Here is a 5,880-nt window from a genome sequence, read left to right as displayed (position 1 = left end):
GTGAGAGGAATCCATTTTGCAATGTGTCCAGAGTTTCACGTATTCCAAGTGGCCCACCATTAATTACAGTCCAGCTGTGTCCCTGGCTGTAACATGTGCATGGGAACATTTTGCCACAGGCTTTGGAATTCTTCAAAAGATTGTACCAAGCATCAATATTGCCAAAGGCCCCAGGCATTGGCAAAGCTCTTTCCATTTCCCCCCATATGTGGTATTGTTTGTGTGGTGTTATGTTTAAAACTGGAAAATTTTGTTTATGGGATTTTTTTAATGTGTGTGCATGATTTTAAGCAAAGTATTTTGCATTCTCAGTACTTAGAACAGCCTGTAACTATCCAAATAGATATAAAACTTTAGATGTTTAGAAGAAAGTGTTCCAAATATCACATCTACCATTAAAAAAGGAACCAAATTTACAACCTTTAGAATGAACAGCAGTGCCCCCTCCCCCAATGATTGTTCCTTAAGGGGCCTAGACATGTTCAGGTGGGACATGAGAAGAGAAACATAACAAATTAACACTAGATACAGATAAGATAAGAAGCTTTAGGCAACAGCTTATTCACTCATCCATTCAATAATTTCCAACTCATACAACGTACAAGGTACTGTGAGAATCAATAATTCAGTTTTCAGATCTTATGTGCTCTAAGAGGTAGAGCTAGTAAAAAGCATCATTTTATTTTTTGTTAATTAGATTAGGAAACGTTAAAAAGATTTCACAGGTTGAAGATTAGTGGTTAGGTGTTGTTTAGGATTTGTCTGATGTTTTTCTCATGATTAGACTGGGTTATGGGTTTGGGGGAGACTAAAGAGGTCAAGTGCCATTCTCATCATATCATATCAGGGTGTATACCATGTGTATGTCTTACTACTATTTATGGGATGATTTTATGGTTCTGGGATGAAACCAGCTGTTTGGTGCCTGAAAAGTCTATTGGACCACTGGTGCACAATTAGGAAAATCTGACTAGAGTTGTAATGAGTATAAGAGGTTATGATATATATACCAAGTGGAAGACCTGCAAGTGAAAATTCCTTGTTATATAGAAACCAACTATCCAGGGAATAAATTATTCTGTCTCTAAATATAGATAAGGGTGATTGTACATACATTTATATGTGTGTCTACATACACAGGCATGACATTCTCTTTACGAGGGAGATGCAGTTTTGGAAAAACCACCCTGTGTGGCAGACATGTATTGGTTAATATGCATTAAGCCTCACACTCTTAGGCAAAAGTATAAAATGAGACAAATGATAACCCAGAGGTACTGTAAGACCCTGAGGTGCCCAATGACTTACTGGACTGTGCGTACTCAAATGAGAGAGAAGGCAATTATAATTTTAAATATTTTATAAAGTTTTTTTTTCCTGATTTTTTTAACTTGGTTTCAAAGAGAAGAAGGGAGAGAGAGAGAAAAAAAGAAACATCAGTGATGAGAGAGAGTCATTGATCAGCTGCCTCCTGCAAGCCCCCCCTGGGGATCAAGCTCACAACCCTGCCATGAGTCCTGACCTGGAATCGAACCGTGACCTCTTGGTTCATAGATTGATGCTCATCCTTTGAGCCACTTGGACTGGGCAAATTTTAAATATTTTAATTAAAATCATTTTAAGTTACAAATGATTAAATCCAAAACCCGAATTCCTTGAACAATTTATGTAATCCAGATCCTTTTGAATTTTTAATCATAGACTACATAAAATAACATTAAAATATTGATACATTATTTCTCTCCAGTTACAGAAGAATAGATGGATGAACCATCTAATATTTTTGGAAACAAAACTTTTATGTTCATTGTAATCAGCCAGTTGTCCAACCATTTTTTTTTTTTGAATACTAGATGGCAGAATTTTATGGTTTTATTAACACAAGTAAAATGTGCGCACCAGCTGTCTATTCATTTTCTCCGCTGCGCAGCCTGGCATTGGGATAGGTGACTGATGGCCAGCTGGGCTGCTCTTCCCACAATGGCTTTGTGGTTCTTGAGGAGATGTGAGAAATCCCAGCACAGTGAGACTTGTGGCAAATCAGCAGCACTTCAAGCTCCTTGATTCTGTGGACCAGGCACTTCTGAAAGCCACTGGACAGCATGTGATTTGTTTTCTTGTTGCTCCCATAACCAATGCTGGGCATCAAGATCTGGCCCTTGAATCTCCTGTGCACCCCATTGTCAATGCCCCTGGGTTTCCCCCAGGTCCACTTAATTTTGACATATCTGTCTGTCTGGTGCTGGATGAACTTCTTTTTGAAGATCTTGGGTTTCACAAGGGGTCTGAAGATCTTAGGTTTCACAAGGGGTCTGAGGGCACCTCCATGGTGCCAAGGAGGAGATGGCTGCCACCTCCATAGGCAGCATTGAGGAAGGGCCAACCATTCTAATGTTTAATAATGAAATAAAAATAGAGATAATTTATATATATTGTGTTCCTTGGAAGCAAAATGCATTTTATAAAAAATTGGATAAAGAAGGAAAAACTAATACTGACCAAGTGTCAATTCAAAAGGTATTATCACAAATGAACAAAGCAAACATTATATTAATCTATTTTCAAAATGCACTTGGACATAGTGATTATTAATATACACTGAAAACAATGAGAACATGAAATATCAGTCAGTCACAGGATGTAATGTGACTGTAGGGAATACAGTCAGTAATATCGCAGTGACTTTGTATGGTGATAGATGGATACTAGATTCCTTGTGGCAATCACTTTGTTAGATATATAAATGTCAAATCACTGTGATGTACACCTGAAACTCATATAATATTGTATGACAACTATACTTCCACTTGAAAAATGCTTTACATTCCAGGAAAAAAACACACAATAATGAGAACTACATAGAAAATGACTCTACATGCAGATGTCACATGGTGATATAGTAGGGACACTATAAAATCTCCAAGAATTAAACCAGGAGGATAGAAACCATGTTTTGTGTACTGGTATCCACATGGTTCTTTCAGCTATTTCAATGACGTGACCTAATGATGAGAAGAACATCACAAAATAAAAATTAAACAGTCATGTAATTTTGTATTCTTGAGCTATTTTTTTCCTTGAATTTGCTGACTCTCACCTCCCAAAAAACGTCTGAATTAACATTCATTTTAGAGATAGATTGATAATCTTGAGCATATCATTACAATGGTGCCTGGGGTTCCGAATGTACTCCGTTCCGGAGACCTTTCCAGTCTGAAATGTTAAAAACCGAGGGATCCACAGCCGACAGCTGGGCCTCAGGACCTTGCCCTCAGCGGAAGCCATGGGGCATGTTCGACTTCCGAGGTGCATTCGAAAACCGATGCATTTCCTTTGGGGTTTACGGCGCTTGTAAACTGAAATGTTCGTTCACGGAGATGTTAGAAAACCAAGGCACCACTATAGTTTATTCCCAGATTTTATGTCCTTTGTCTCCAAGTGTTAAAAAATTTTGGTGCATTTGGTTTTCTCCAATTATGATATTGGAAATCATTCTAGAAGATTAATTTCTCTTTTTAGAGAAATCCCTCTACAGAGCTTTCCAAACCCTTCTCTCATCGGCCATCTGCCCTGTTCTCACAGATGCCTAAGGCCACAGTCATTCAGAATTGTTTTTCCCCTGGAGGAAGAGCAGTCTAACAGCCACAGAGATGTAGACACCTCAGTGATGGTCTCAAGGTTACTCCCGGGAAGCTGCTTCTGGGCTTTGGTTTCCCATCCTGGGCAGTCAGGGTTTTGGGGTTTTCTTGGGGGGTGATAAGTGTGCATTACCTTATTATATCACATCTGGCCTTGCACACTGGTAAGGTGTTAGTGTGTTTAATCACTGGTATTCTGCCCAGGTTTTTATACTCTCTGGTTGCCTTAGAACTGCCAGGCTACCCAGCCCAGTGCTACTGAGTGTCTGTGGTAAGAATGGACTGGTGGGCAACCTAACATAAGTGTAGGGCATTTCATGGACAAATCAGCTAAGCCATTATTTTGTCTTGTTTTATTTTGTTTTGTTTACTTGTTTTAACCCTGGAGAATGTTGAATAATGCCCCCTTAAGCTTCTACTTAAGTTAGAACTTATGAAAAATCTGCCATTATGTTATTCAGAGCAGTCCCTGAATATCTTTGGAGATATCTAATTTTAAAACACTCAGTGAATTACTTCAGAAAGAATAGTGTGTCAGTATGGCATATAATGTGTGTTTTTCTATATTTATTCATAGAAAAATTGCACATGCTTGGAAGAAGAGTGGGTAAAATATTTTGAAAAATGCAAGAATTCTATAAAAATGAGTTTTCTTCCTATGTTGGCAGACAAGAAAGCAGGGCTGTCCAGAAAATGAAGTGAAATCAGAATTCAGGACAGTGACGCCAACGCTAATTAGTGAGTTTTCTATGCATTGATAGAAAGGAATGAGAGAGGACAGGATAGCTGTAATTGTGCTTTGTTTAACTTAGCCCTTTAGTCCACCAGAGCTTTTACAACTAGCTCTTTTATGGCTATGACATCTTTATGCAGCGGTCCTTGTCTTTTCCTGACTTGGCTGCTTTTGTGCACATTTCAAATGTTTTTGATCAAATGCATATATACAGCCCAATGTTTTCCCCCTGAAAGCACTGTCCCTTCACTAAGGAAAGCGTTAAAGTAGCTTTCATCAAGAGTACAGATGGGGGGGGGGGGGGGAGGAAAACAGGAGGCAGGGCAGTGGCTCTATCTGTAACAGTTTGAAAGAGATTTGAAGGGAGATGACATGCCCATTGAAAAAGCCTGTTGACTGGTCAAGGATCGTGCATCTGCACAGTGGAAAGATTAGTGAAATTGTGGAGATCTCTTGTGTAGCATTGGTCATATGGCTATTCCTTTTTTCCCCACTTGGATGAAGTAAAATGTGAAATTCCTGCCCAAACTCTGGACCCCTGTCTCCTTCAATGCCGGCAGTGACCTGCACAGATAGGATTGCAAATTCACACATAGAGATGGCTGGTCTCCCCTGTTTCTCCATGCTGCGTGGTTATGACCTAAGACCTTCTGCCTCTCCCACAACATAAACCTTTCTTCTTTGGGAGACGAAAAAGAGGAGGGGGCCTGAGCTAGTGAGGATAGAATATATTACCTCATTCTTTTGAGGCCTTGCAATGGCTCAAGATTAACTAGACCACTGAATAATCTCATTTAGCTAAACAGGCATGCAGCTCAAATTGGATCAGTCTATTTTATTCAGCCCAGGGAGAGACACAAACAAACACATTGATAGAAGATACAAGTAGTAGTAATTGGACGAGCCATTGTAAAAGCAATCTTACCAGGATAATTCGACATTTTTTGTTAAATTTGGGAGTCTGGTATTATGAAGAAGAGGAATTTTATTTGTGAATTTGAATTTTCTGCATACATCTCCATAAGAATATTATATTCTCTATGATAAAACTTTATAAGGCATTCATAACATTAATATTTGATAATTGTACATTTGCACAACATGGCAGAGGGAAAGAATAATAATGGCAGTATAAGAAAGTCATTTCTTATAAATACCATAATCATCTATCTTCATAAATAAATTGGTGATAAACAGAATATTCATAATAAAAAAAATACAACCCTTCTATTTTAGTGGGTTATTATGGGGATCACATGAGACAACACATGTAGATTCAGTTATTGGATTTTTTAAAAAAAATTATCTTTATTATTGGAAGTACTACAGATGTCCCCCTTTCCCCCCATTGATCCCCTCCCCCCTGCACCCGCCCCTCCCCCATACTATTGTCTGTGTCCCTTCATTATGCATATAAACACGTAAGTCCTCTGATTAATCTCTCCCCACCCACTCCCCCACCCCCCCACCCCCCCACCCCTACCTTCCCTCTGAGATCCCTCAGTTTGT

General features: G+C 39.0%; 1 pseudogene; it reads right to left on the bottom strand.

The window, feature by feature from the left end:
* Window positions 1–1,906: 1,906 nt before the first annotated feature.
* LOC148093241 (large ribosomal subunit protein eL32 pseudogene) lies at window positions 1,907–4,995 on the bottom strand (annotated as a pseudogene).
* Window positions 4,996–5,880: the final 885 nt, after the last annotated feature.

This window comes from Miniopterus natalensis, chromosome 4, assembly GCF_054644295.1.
Source record: "Miniopterus natalensis isolate mMinNat1 chromosome 4, mMinNat1.hap1, whole genome shotgun sequence".
Classification (NCBI taxonomy): Eukaryota; Metazoa; Chordata; class Mammalia; order Chiroptera; family Miniopteridae; genus Miniopterus; species Miniopterus natalensis.
The sequence above is the reverse complement of the archived record's forward strand: the minus strand, read 5'-3'. Positions and strand labels throughout refer to the sequence as shown.